Here is a 14551-nt window from a genome sequence, read left to right as displayed (position 1 = left end):
GACTATCTGTCCAATCTGAGTTTTCTGTTGCTCAACACAGAAAACAACCTTTGAACGTATGCTACTTGTTGAAAAGTGACGCATGTGCAACTCACATCTGCACTTGACTTACAGCGGGGAGTGACAGGCGAGACTCTTGGCATCATATTTAGACGGGCTTAGTCGAGACTCTTGGCATCACCTTTTTATGCTCTGGGTCACTCGCTGTCTGTCATAGGCTCACATTCCACCAAAAAAAGATCCTACCCCAAGGCTTTTTTGCAGCGGCACCGTTGCTCTGCCCGGCACATATCGCCGACCATGACAATTGTGATTGGTTTAAAGACAAGCCAATAAACCGCAGCACGTTTTTTCTCCCTATCCGTGAAGGCTGTGTGGACTAGCCCGACCCTCCTCCGCGGTGCTGTGGAGGAAGGTCTGGCATTGTGAGACTGATCTAAACTTGGAGTATGCAGGAGTAATTATTTCTATTTAATTTGGTCTTAGAATGCATCTGTAGTCCAATCTTATAAAATAAAGAGCTGCAGAAACGTTCTGTCACACCAGCATATGTGGGACCTCGTTAGGGTCATCCAGCTCGTTAACCCTCGTTAGGCTGGCTCAAATGGTCTCATTAACGAGGGCACACCTGAACATGCTAGAAATTATTCTGTTCTTTTTGTCTAAAGAAGATAGCAATGATTAATAAGTAATATTCATTATTTTTATTATTGTCAACGGTTTCCATCAAACGACCCAAACCAACAATAAATTGATCTTAATAACAGATTTGTATGTGTACTTAGAGCCTGATTTATGTTATTCCTCTAAGCTAGAGAGCTCCATTGTATCCAAAAGCCATTGAAAACATCAATTTGCCACATTGCGTGACGTATTCCTTCAACATGCAAAAAAAAAATGCACTTTTTCCAATGAAACAACATATTTTTCAGTAGCTTTTTAAAGATGTCCATCTGCAGTAGGAAGCAATGGGCTTGGGGCTAAGAGCCATAGGAGTGGGGACGTCATAAGATACTGAGAGGGAGATTATGCTTGATTTCCCTCATGAACAGTTTTTTGCCAAACCCTCAAGCATTTCATGGGTTTGTCCAATTCGTTTGGCCTGGTTTGAAAGCTCATTTGAACTCTGGTGCTAACCAAACAAACAAACTCTGGTCCGCGTGAAACACTTCAAAGTGAACTAGAGTTGGTTCACTTCAGATGAGAACGCGATCCAACCCAAATACATGTGGTGAACCAAAAACATCGCATTTACCATCCTTCAATTTCAACCTTGCACACAATTTGCAGACTTCTATGTGATTAAAACTGTAAGTTATTTTGATTGGTGGTGCTCGGTAACTTTCCATATCCATAACCTATTATGAACACACATCACTGTATTAACTGTGTTAGCTGTGTGACATCAGGGATGACTGAAGAGGAGGCTGAGCTCTGGTGAGTTCAGATCTGAGTGCTGGAACAACACATTCTCACTCCCATGACGTCAAAAAGCGACCCTTGGTCAGGTGCTTTTGGCGGTGTCACTACCCGATGTGAGTTGAGTGCAGATTTGACTCGCACATGCTCAGATTTAAACGGTTTACAGCATAACGTGTCATTCTGAAATTTGTGAAACCCATGAAATAAGAAACTTTTCTCATTACAAACATTACCAGAAGATGGGAATCATTTCAAAAACATTGTAGCTATCTATGATTGATTGATTGCTAACGTTAGCTCTGAACACCATTCCACTGACAGCCTGTGTTGGGTTTGATGCTAACTTGTAGCCAGCAGTAAACCAACTTTGTTGAGTAGGTGCATTTTTACTGCGTTGACATTACGGAAGTCTCTCGTTAGCATCTTGTATGCTACTTGTTGCAAAGTGACGTATATGAAACTCACATCTGCACTCGACTTACATCGGGGAGTGATAGTCGAGACTCTTGGTATCACCTTTTTACGCTCTGGGTCACTCGTTGTCTGTCATATGCTCATATTGTTCATCATCTTCTTAAATATTAGAAACACTAAAGCAAAACCAGAATACCTAAGATGTTATGAGTGTGGTTTTGCTTTAATAATACTGAGACCAGAAGTGTCAAACAATTTCCCTCTGTCCAATACACCAGTGACCATTTTGACCACAAACTCTATCCGCCAATCAAATTCTTGCTGTCAATATTTAAATGTTCTCTTCTGCGTTGCTGTCAGCTCTCATTTTAGCGTTAATCATTACAACCCTCCTCCCACCGCTCACATCCAGTTTATCATTTCCAACTCACAAAATATTGACCCATGGTCATTGTCTCTCACTTTAGCGTACACACCGACAGAGCAGCAGCTCCACCGCTGCGCTGTAAGATGACGTAGTATTAGGAGAGACAACGATAGAGAGTAGTATGAAAGACTGTGTAAGGAAGTTGGTTGGGGGGGGTTAAACAACACAGGACTTTCACCCATGAGACTTAGGTTTGTGTCCCGTTGTTGTCCCCCATGTCACTCTCAAACGTACATTTTGTAAGCCCACCCACTGTCTTTTCCTGAACCTAACTGTCCCCTTTTTGTGCCACATGTCAGTTTAACATACGTCCAGACCCAGAGCGTCAAAAAGTGACGCCGAGTGTGTCTAAATTTGACGCCAAGGGGCTAGACACGAGTCCTGAGAGCATCAAATGAGTCCCAACCCAGAGCGTAAAAGTGACAAGACCAAGGGTGTCTAAATTTGACGCTAAAGGAGACTTTTTGCATCAATGACAAATATTATGCAATGGGAGTGAGAATGTGTTGCTCCGGTACTCAGGTCTGAACTCACCAGAGCTCGCTCCTCTTCTCATTCATACAGATCTTACCATCACCACCGGAGTCTGGACTCCATCGGGGAAATCCTACAACACTCACGGCTTCTCCACCCACTTTAAAATGGGAAGAATACACAAAGGGAATTCGATGATGTCACAATGGGGTTTAATTGACAAAGGTTTTCCTTATAATTTTTATTTCGCACGTCAATGAATAATTGTTCACTCAAAATTAGGTTCATAACTATGTGAAAGTGTTTGTTTTGGGCTGTGTCTGAAATCATTCCCTATTTACTATAGTAGTTCCTTATATTTCCCCTCTGTCATTTCCTTTATATTTCCGGATTCTTAGTGTCAGTTTTAGCCACATACTTTCTTTTCAATACATATATATATTGACTATAGACTAGCAATAGCCTTTTCCCTGAATTTTACATCATGCACTGCTTTTTTTTGAGCATCCATGTCCAATAAATACGGGATAGAATGAAGAAGAGATTCTAAGGACTACATTGTGGTTTTTGGACAGGTCTATCAGCTGATCAAAGACAGCCATGTTGATTGCTACTGGCTCAGTCCACTTTAGCTCAGCCCACATGTCTTCCTCTTTGATCAAATCTGGATTTGACTCTCATATTCCAAGTAGAACTAACGAAGACAGCAGCGAGCAGTCCACAAATTTAGTCCCCAAAATTTCAGCAGCTTGTAATTTAATCACTATGTCACAGGCTGGGGTCAGCAAACCTTCCACGGACATGTACATTATGGGAATTAGGCACTAGGAGGCAGTACAATTATGACATATTTCATCTTTTGATAACATCACAGAATTACAAAAATATGCCCCAATTTCTTTTGCCTTGCATGCTTCCATTTGGGTCAATTTGTGAGTCCTCTGGAATAGATTCCCATGTGAATAAAGTATTCAAGAATGAATAAATGAATGCATCAGGAACAGCAAATGATGTGTAATATGAGCGCAGCAATCCCAAGGGTAAAAGTGCACTATGCTGACTTTGACTTTGAAATATTGTGGCCATTTTTACATGATACAGAACTAAAGAGCTCACATCAATTATGAGAAAAGTAATGCTGTAGCCATGGGTACATGTGAATGCACCGGTATAAGCTCAGTGTACTGGCTGACATGATCCTTTTATGTGATCCAATTACTGTGGTCCATCTCCTGTGTGTACATATGCAGTTTCATGCAGTTTTACGTCATAATCCGGATATGCCCATTTCCTTCTGATTAACAGTCACTGACTGAAGGCCCATCGATTGAGAGTGGTCCATCCTTCAGAGTCAGTTACAGGGGTCCACCAATGCGTACTGCTCTCTGTTTACAATGTGGGAATGAGGTTTTACAAGGGAAATTATCATTATTTAAATAATGATAAAATATAGAACCAGTCCAAGATTTGGACACACTTTCCCGTTCACTTGAATGGGAAAGTGTTTCCAAACTTTTGACTGGTACTGTACTGCATACGTATTCCATGCAGATAAATAGAAAACTATAAATACACCAATGAAAAAATGCACAAAGGTGCACTGTTTTTTAGACTTCATTGGCTACATATTTCCAATAGACACACATTTATTTTAAAATCCTGAAAAGTGAAATTTAAGTGAAATCTAAACATTTGATCCTCCCAAAACGATACCACATGTCCCATGTCACTTAGGAATATATCCTGATGGAAGCTTGCTTCACAGTTCAAAAATACAGCTACCCACACCTCTTTAAAGCTCGCAAACGTGCACCTGATATTGTGTTTTTTAGGTGTGAATAACAGAGGGAAGCCGTGTCCTTCATAGGCCTCTGACCATTCAAACGTTAACTGCTGGTAGATTCCAACGTGGAACTCCATCAGAAGTCAGAAAATGGCATTTGTGCATGTCTGATTGTGTAAACTTACAAGTAATACTTTTGTATATAATGATCTTAGTAGTGTTGCTAGGTGCATCTTTTAACTCTGGACTAAGAAAGGATAGCTTTGTCCCCCTGCTGCCAGTCTTATGTTTCCATATTTTTTTCAACCCTCGTGTTGTCTTCCCTTCAAAATTGAAAATCAACACTTTTGTTGAGGCTTTGTTATCAAATTTTTAACTTTTCCTTACATTTTTGTCCCATTTTTCAACGCTTTTGATGCTTTTTTCCAATGTTTGTCACTTTTTATTTTTATCTAACTAACTTTATCTAACTTATTAACTGTTTCTTCTGTGTTTTATCTGTTTTTATATTTGAACTGTTTTTTTTAACTGTTTTTGTGTAAAGCACTTTGAATTGCCCTGTTGCTTAAATGTGCCATACCAGTAAAGCTGCCTTGACTTGCCTTGCCTTATTTTGACTTTTAACTTTTTAACTTTAGTTTTACAGTTATTTTTGGAATTTATGCTCAATAAACCTCATTTATAGGAAATTATACCAAATGTTTGAGTTAGAAAAGCAGAAATCAGGAATTATTTAGACTAAAATTAAAGGAATGGATGTTGATGGATAATCACAGACTGGAATACGTCAACTTTTACTCAATAATATTTCAAAACCACTTCCAAAATTGAATAAGACGCCCCCAAAATTAATGAAAGTAGAGATTTGCACTTGCCAAATAGCGTTGTTTGGAATCAATCATGTTCTTTTGGGTAATTACCATTGGGTAGTTAAAAAGAACATTGATATAGGTTAAAGGGACTTTCTTGGGCATTTCATTAGTGACAGCTTAGACGTGAAAGGGGAGCGAGAGGGGAAACGACATGCAGGAAAGCACCGCAGGTTTGTGGAAAGATTCATTTATTATTTTATATATAACATTTGCAATTAATTTACACACAAATATACATATAATTCCGCAATGAAAACGCCTGTTGTTGGTCTCAACTTCTTAAGAAACTACTCTTCCCACCGAAAAACTACAAACAATCTGGGCAGAAACACTAAATTCTTTTAGTGGTCATAAGATTGGACAGCTTTGAAATTGCAAAAATAATCAGCACAGGACGCCTGATAGTGCTGGCTTCAATTGAAAAATATTATTTCTCAAGTGAGTGAGTGTGTGTGTGTGTGTGTGTGTGTGTGTGTGTGTGTGTGTGTGTGTGTGTGTGTGTGTGTGTGTGTGTGTGTGTGTGTGTGTGCTGGCACAGACAACAACAGAGGTGTAATGGTGTGATTCCAGGCTTCTAGGGCTGAGGTGACCTGTAATTCGCACGTCTGATTTGACCCACAGAAGCGTGAAGATGGGCCCGCGGGAGCGGCCTGAAAGATTTATGGGACTCTGATATAAAGAGTTGGTTGGACTCCTGGAGCTGTGTTCGGGTCTGAACTCCCACATGTGCACATGCACAGACATGCATTCACCGAAATGGTGCTTGTGTGTTTGCGTCACCTGACACACTGTACTGTGTGAAAAAAGGAAGGCACCGGATCACATAAAACCGGATGGTTGCTATTGTTCTGCAGTTACACACGACGAACCTAACACATGAAATGTTGACAGTGCACTGGATTCTAACCAAGCCTGGATTAACAATGAGGTAGAGTGGGAACCTGCTCAAATGCACACTTAGAGGTACCAATGTCCCCAGGTTTGGGGGACGTTCACATTCATATTATCACTTTTTCTTAGAAATTATGTTAGAATGTTCTGAGTTACCCACTCTGGATCAGCGGAAGTATATTTCCAGGATAATTCGCCTCAAGTTCTGCTCTCTGTGTGTTGCTGTTCTCAAACTGTTCTCTTTGATTTGATCTTTGTGAGTGCAGCCGATGGTTGAAGGATACTTGTAGTGATGTAAATTAGTATCATATAGAATAGAATAGAAAGCCTTTATTGTCATTATACACAAGAGCAGTACCTTTGCATAGAGATTGAAGCAAAACCTTTACAGTGTCAACATGAAATATAAAAATATAAAAATATAAAATGCAAGTAGTGCAGGACAAAAGAGAGGGGGGAATGTGGTGCACAGTCCTGAGAGCTATGTACATATATAAAATACTAGAAAAATAGAACGTTTATGTATACACATTATGCAAAAATATGGTTTGGTGAATCAAATTAACTGAGTATTAAATATTGCGCAGTAATGAGTTTAAGTAATTGTGTATTAAATAGTAATAATAATAAATAAATATTGCACTATGACAATATAATAATGACTTCCTTATCTTGTTTTAATCTGTAGCACTTTGGGATTGATTTTGACAATGGATCCATCCGTGTAATATTTGGACAATTTAGATGAAAGAATCCCAAAGATCTGATGTAGAAACTTTAATAAACGGGGAAAATTGGACCCCAGGATGATAGGAAGGTTAATAACTTTATTTTCCTTAAAATATCACGACTCCCCAAATCTCAGAGAACACAGATGGGATGAGTTTAATTTTGAATGGGCACAAAGTCTGGAACATGGGCACATCTGAAATATTACAGTCCAGGGGTTTATTAATTTATTAAAGTGAATATTAAATCATTGTGGTGAATCATTCAGGTGAATAATTGTCATAGGCATATTTAAGGAGGTTACTAACTCAACAAAAGATGCAAAAGAGGAGGGAAGAGTAAATTCTACCAGGCTACATGTGTGCTGACTCAGATATAATTAGAAAAGATGATCTACAGGAGAATAAATAGAGAAGGGAACAGAATGCCTGACAGCTTTACTGCAATTGTAGTCTGTTTCCCTTTACATGAAGATATTTCCATCATAAATTGATTCATTCAGTAGAAATAGGTGCGTACAATTTCACCAGAATGCAGGAAATGAAGTGTTTAACGGTGACCCCCCCAAACAAATCTGGAAACGAAACCTTGACATATGGGTTGCCGGATCAGTTATGATTTGACCAAATAATGCTGCCATCTAAATTGCATCTACAAAATGAACATACACTGGTTATTAACAACCTGGGCCAGCCAATCGCTGTTTTGCAATGCGTTCAGTTTAGTTAAACCCCGAATCTACTCAAGTCCTAGAAACGCCCCTGATCAGTGGACAGGAACGTGGACGAGGCGTTTTCAGGCAGTTAAGGGGAAAAAAAGCATAATAAGGGCTCTTTAAAGGTGCTCTAAGTGGTGTCATGTGTTTTTTAGGCTACGAATTGTCCCCTGAACACACTAAAAAAACACTCTGTACACAGCCGATGTCACGGAGAGACAAGTAGGGAAGTGACAGGCTGGGGTTTTTCTGGAGCCTTCTCCTCTACTTCCTCTCCCTCTCCTCTGCTTGTTCTGTTTCTCCTCTCTCACAGTGCCATGTGACCTGCCGCTCTCAGAATGACGTGCAGCTGCAGGAAATCTCTAATCACCCACCTGTTTACCGTGGCCCATCAGCGCAGCGTTAGAGCTGTGGTGGCTCTGTGTTCGGCGCCGGATAGTTAGTCTTGTCACGTAGGTGAACATCCAGCCAGTAACTGTCTCAGAACTTTTTGTATCCTGCTGTTTTTTTGCCTCCCCCCCCTTACTACTGTTTTTTCTCATGTGTTGAAGGAACACCACTCTATTCTGCTGTCGCTGAACCTGCCTGCTGGGGCCACTCTCCACCTGCAATCACCAACCCTGCAAGCCTCGTCTTTCCTGTCTGTGTCCCCTACTGCTCTGTCTCAAGAGACGATTCCCCCACCGGTCCATTCTACGGTCTTATATTCAGAAATTAAACTGTTAAAACGTCAAGCTGTGTTTCTGTCGGCTTCTGGGTTCCAGCCACAAATCCTGACAGCCCAGGCTCCACAAACGCCAAGAAAAAGGATTTGGGTGGTGGGCGTTAGTGCGCGGAAGGCTGGGGGAGGGGACGGGATGAGGAGGAGGAGGGGCGAGCTAGCCTCCGTTTTGATTGACAATACTTCGAACATCTACAAGAAGTGACCCAACATCACTTAGAGCACCTTAAGTATTTAGAAATTGCTAGTTGGCAATAATGTAGCTGTACAACGGCTAGCCCACAAATCATTCACAAAATCTGATTCTGCTCAGTGTCAAATTTAAAAATAAGAATGTATATCTTGAACTTGCAAAGTGACTAAACCTCCACAAATCTGCTAACATTCTGAGTAGCCTTGTGTGTGTGTGGGGGGGGGGAGGCGGGGGGTCATTATCAGTTGTGCCCTCAGCATTTGTTAATTGAATTAGTAGAAGAGTAATTAAACAGATGCATGAGCTGGCTGAAAAAAAGAAAGACCACATGGCAACCGCTTTATTAGCTAACACAGGTCCTCATGTGAAGTCATTACTGGATTGCTGATTCCACTGAAATAAACTGCTTTACAGTGAACACAACATTGACCGTGTTCCAAAGGATGAAAGCCATATTACATGTTCTAGAGGTGATTATGACGTACATTTGTAAAATTCACATCTTTGCAGCAATACCGCCCATTACATGGTATTAAATGTGCCTATATTCTTTATGGCCTGTAACATGTATCTTCATTCCAGAGAGTTGACTGCATTTCACCTATAAATCCTTATTTATACAGCCCTTCCGTGTGGGTACAGTCTTTCTGCGCCCCCTTGTTATGTCTCCTGCCAGCTGCCCCGTATAAGACGACAGGACCGTTAGTTTTCCCATCATGCAGTGTGGTGCAGGGTGGCATATGTCAGCAGCAGCACAAAGTGCCAGAAAAACGCCTGTCAAAGGAAGGGATGGCCTTCACCAAAGTGTCCCCAATATATTTAAGCCAATGGAAAGTGCTGATTCTTGTCAGTGCCATCTGGAGTGTGTCCCCTGGTGCCGGAACAGTGTTGGAAGATTACAAGAAATGGGGGTTTGAAAAAGAAAGGTAAAAGGCACAGAGATTTAGAAACAAAATTTAAAATTAAATGCTTGGACAGTGGCTGTCAGCGTCTGGGGAGAAGGCGATGCAGAGAGAGCAGCAGCTACACGGACGTTGTTTAGAGAGTAGTATGTGATGCCGAAATTCCGCATTGGGAGATTGGTCGGTTTAGGAAACCCGTGTGTTTCCTGAAGTCGCTTTCTTCTATAACAGTCCCATTCTTCCTGCATGTTACGGACGCGTAACCTCACCCACGACAATTTCCTAAACTCAACTGTCCCATTCTTCCCGGGTGTCACGGAAAGGTAAGCCCACCCATGACCTTTTCCTTTAACATTACAGCGTCAAAAGAGACGCCAGTAGTTCTGACCGAGGGCGTTTAGATAAGTATCAGCTTTTACTATATATTAAAGTTGTTTTTACCAATTAAGTGTATTTTGAATTTTGCCATTTCCAAACAACTTTGTGATACTTCAAATTGCATAAGTCCTCAACGACCTCCTCATCTCTGCAGACACCGGTTCCCCCAATATCCTTACCCTCCTTGTCCTAAGTGCAGCCTTCGATATCGTGAGCCATAACATCCTCATCAGACTCAAAGACCTCATTATCGAAGGTACTACACTCAGCTGTCTCCGCTCCTACCTTTCCGACAAATCCCACTTCATCTCTCTCCATAACCACACCTCTGCCACGGCCACAGTCAGTCAATGTGTTCCCCAAGGCTCTGTACTCGGCCCCCTCCTCTTCATCTTCTACATCCTCCCCCTTGGACAGCCACTTCAACCTGGACTTCCACTGTTATGCCAATGACACCCAGATTTAGAGTTCTTGAGTCAAAATTCTGGCATGGCTATTATTTGATTATAAAGAAACAGTAATTGGTTGAATCCCTGTGAATTTCCTTTCATTTGGTCCTTGGTGAACGGCCTTCACTCATCTTTTTGTTTCCTAAAACATTGGTGCCAACTCTTTTCTTCAAATGGTAGCCCTCTAAACACATCAGTTTATCATGTAATGCTTTTGGACATGCTGAATTTCCTTGTGATAAGAAATAGTCCAATTTATTGCTAGGTTCGTAGTTATTGTTTCTTCTTATTTCTGACATGTACAATTATCCCTTTCCATTGTATTATTGTTGATTGCTGTTTGTTTTGTATGCCAGTGTAGCATTGTGCACTGTTGTTATAATTACTCTTAAGGGGGCATTTTCACACTGGACACGTCTGACTTCAGTTGTCATACCGTGTTAATTAACACACTTGATGAGAGAATTAAATCAATACGTGAGTGGCAGAAACAATTTTAGTCTACGATTGAATATCATAAGGGACCAAAATAAGCAGTGGATCTCCTGCTAAATTGTGCATGCATAATTCATTTTTGTTTTTCTAATCACTCAGTTAATGATAGATAGACAAGCTAAACCATCCTGTTAGTGGATGAAGAACTTCAAGGCACATAGGACAAGAATGGGAGGTAACGGATACACAATATATTGTAACTCACTAAATATTGTATACTACTTGTAGAAGTAGTCTTGCATTGTAGTAAACCATAGTCCTCAGAAATCCACCAGAGGTTAGAACGCCAACACAGAGACAGAGGACGGGGACGGATATCCGTCCAAAAAGGAAGTGGAATGCTGTGAAACAGTTGCAGTTTGGTCAGGTTTAGGCAACCCAACTACTTAATCAAGTAAAAAAAAAATTGTGGTTTGGGTTCAAATCAGTGCATATGTATAAATATAATTTCACCCAGTCTCCTGGGTGAAAATCCTGTTTGTTTGACCCATCCACCCCCACAACCAGCCTCATTGTGTTAAATATGGCGCTTGTTATACTTCCTGCTTTGCTCCTATTATAACTGCTACGTCCTCTAGATGGCGGCGCCGTCTAACAACAAAACTGACTATACAAAGGGCTTTTAAAGTTGTTTTTTCTTGTGGAGGAGAGTCTCCTTTTGTGTCAAAGCAATGAAAAAGTGAAATCTGTATTGAGAAGTGCGTGTTAACAATCGTACAAAAACTTTGAGTTGATTGTTGTTATGACCTAAATAAAACTGCCTTGCCTGTGGAAGTGACAGAAGTCTTTCTATTGACAATGAAAGTAGATTCTCTACTGACAGAAAGAGAACAGAACAGAAAAAAGCTCATTGGAAACCCTTCAACTTACATTTGGATCAGCGTGGACACCCTTTGGCTTTTCAATGGCAATGTTCCCACTAATCCCTGCCAAATTAATTTCCAATGACTTACTGCTGTATTACTCCAAAAACAAATGAGCTTGGCTAAACTAAGGAAAGACGTTGACTTAGCAAGTGTTTTAAATTCTTGCAACTGATGACTGCAGCTTCCACAGAGCTACTCCCACGCTGCTCGCAGATCTTTGTGAAAACTTGAAGCCTGAAGCTCTCTGTAGGCACATATCAATTGCACTTAATCAAGACATTGTTCCTGGAGACTGCTAACCCTCTGTGCAAAACAAACAGTTCTCTGGATAGTTTGAGGGCATTGGCTTTTTTCTTTTTTGTATGTTGTGTTGTTTTTGCTTGTTGTCCTTTTTCATCTTCAGTCTCCACCACGCTGATTGCAGCCTCCCGTAGACTCACAGAAAAGCTTGGAGTGTTTGATTGAATTTAGAGAGCAATTTGTTCGGCAAGGAGAGACAGTATAATCCAGTCCCTGCAGACCTCCTGAGTAACTGTTTGTTTTCTATTAATTAGCGTGTGTGTGTGTGTGTGTGTGTGTGTGTGTGTGTGTGTGTGTGTGTGTGTGGTGTGTTTTGCGTCGTTTTTTCCATTTCATGCCGTGTGTTTGCTTTGGTGTACTCATTACAAGTGTGTGTGTGTGTGTGTGTGTGTGTGTGTGTGTGTGTTTGTGTGTGGGCATGCTGATCTTTAGGAATACACAGACATTTAACAGTGTTGATATTCTAATCCACTCCACTCCACTTCACATCCCAGCCAATCAGGTTAGATCATATTTTTTTCTTTAAGAAGTGACCATATGCGTGTGCTCTGTTGCAGATTGGCTGACTTCATGAACGCCCTTGAGGCACAAGACCAGTAAAAACGTGGGATGTATTTTAAACAAAACAATCTACAGTATGTTACTGAATCCTATGCATTGGACTCATAGTGAATACCTGGGATTAAAACTTATTTTACTCATTTAAAAACATCTGACATTTGAATAAAAGTAGGGGATGGTGAGTGTGCAGTTCACTGTTTTTGTGTTTTATTTTCAGCCTATGTTGCGTTCGGACTGTGGAACAGCTGTTAAAAAAAAAGTGACCTTTATTTAACAAGTAAAAGTCAACTGCAACAGAGCTCCAGAACTTTTTCTCAGCAAAACGTTTGCCCTTTAATGCACACAACAGCTGACATATAGAGAGGCAGGTGGTGCAGCTGAACTGGAGCCAGTGGACTTACATGGTCTAGTCTCCCATCGCCAGACCTTCCTCCACAGCTCTGCGGAGGAAGGAAAGTCCTCACAGTATTCTAGGATGGGAGAAAAACATGCTCTGGTTTATTGGCACTTCTTTGAACCAATCACAATCGCCTTGGGCGGTGCCAGTCGTCAGACTGAAGTAGATTTAGTCCTCAACAGAAAACTCTGATTGGACAGAAAGTCTAGCTAGCTGTCTGGATTTACCCTGCAGAGATCTGAGGACCAGGTAACCATAGTCCTCAGATTGGACAGATAGTCTAGCTAGCTGTCTGGATTTACCCTGCAGAGATCTGAGGACCAGGTAATCATAGTCCTCAGATTGGCAGAAGTCTAGCTAGCTGCTGGATTTACCTGCAGAGATCTGAGGACAGGTAACTAGTCCTCAGATGGACAGAAGTTAGCTAGCTGTCTGGATTTACCCTGCAGAGATCTGAGGACCAGGTAACCATAGTCCTCAGATTGGACAGATAGTCTAGCTAGCTGTCTGGATTTACCCTGCAGAGATCTGAGGACCAGGTAACCATAGTCCTCAGAAATCCACCAGAGGATAGAACGCCAACAAAAAAAAGAGGAAGGGGATGAACATACAAAAGAGAGAAATCCGGCAGAATTTCTGCAATCCAGGAAGTGGTACATCATGGAGATAGACTGGACAGGGCCTACGTGAGAAGGCAATTCACGACTATATAAGTTCAAGGCTTGACTACTGTAACGCACTTTATCTTAGCCTCAATCCAACTTCTATTTCCCGCCTTCAACTTATGCAAAAGGCTGCTTATCGCTTCTTAACGAATACCTTTAGAAGTGCACACATAACCCCAGTTCTGGATTGATTGATTGATTGATTGATTGGATTCAACACTTTTGTTATAAGATTTGTATCTGCTTTGCAACATACATTAAAAAAACCAAGTTAGGATAACACAATAAAGCCCTGGGGGTCATTTACATTGTGTTCCCTTGGGGGAAGTGGCGGCAGAACAAGCATCAATCATCACATCCATAGATATATTGAATAGACCCATCAAGACAATACATACTAAGATTCACCTCTGAGCCATCTTTTCAATAACTGCTTAAATTCTCCTAAATTTGTGACCATCTTTAGATCTATTGGCAACCTGTTCCACAGGCTTGTTGCTACTAAATCACTATTGAATCTAGGGGGTATAAAATCAGTAGAGCTGCCCCTGGTGGAGTAGCTGTAAACATCTCTCATGCACAGTCCCATGGACCATGCAGTGTGTTTTAGAATGTTTTAATGTCTGTTTTTAAGGTCATTAATGGCCTGGTTCTAGTATATCTGGCTGAGATTTTAACCCTTTGCGGTCATCCAATCAACCGGTTTAAGACGTCCCCGGGTCGAGGTGCAAGGATTTACACTGCGACACATTTCAATCAGGAGAGACTAGCTGCAGACATGTGACAGTTATACACAGAATGATAAAATACACATTTATTGGAATGACAGCTGAATTGATTTAGGAGTTCATCAATTAATAGTTAGGTCTTCCTGAAGGAATTTACTACATATAAATA

At 41.0% G+C, this 14551-nt stretch overlaps 1 long non-coding RNA gene across 1 annotated transcript in view; it reads right to left on the bottom strand.

Annotated features, from left to right (window-relative positions):
• Positions 1-9775: 9775 nt before the first annotated feature.
• The window catches only part of LOC116690619 (uncharacterized), an 18179-nt gene continuing 13403 nt past the window's right edge, over positions 9776-14551 (bottom strand). Inside the window, exons 2-3 of the long non-coding RNA XR_004332307.1 lie at positions 11244-11247; positions 9776-9926 (exon numbers count right to left, since the gene is read on the bottom strand). This is a non-coding gene — a long non-coding RNA (uncharacterized LOC116690619). The remainder of the gene's footprint in view (positions 9927-11243; positions 11248-14551) is intronic.

The sequence above is a fragment of the Etheostoma spectabile genome, chromosome 6, assembly GCF_008692095.1.
Source record: "Etheostoma spectabile isolate EspeVRDwgs_2016 chromosome 6, UIUC_Espe_1.0, whole genome shotgun sequence".
Taxonomy (NCBI): domain Eukaryota; kingdom Metazoa; phylum Chordata; class Actinopteri; order Perciformes; family Percidae; genus Etheostoma; species Etheostoma spectabile.
Note: the sequence above shows the minus strand (reverse complement) of the source record. Positions and strands in the feature narration are given on the sequence as shown.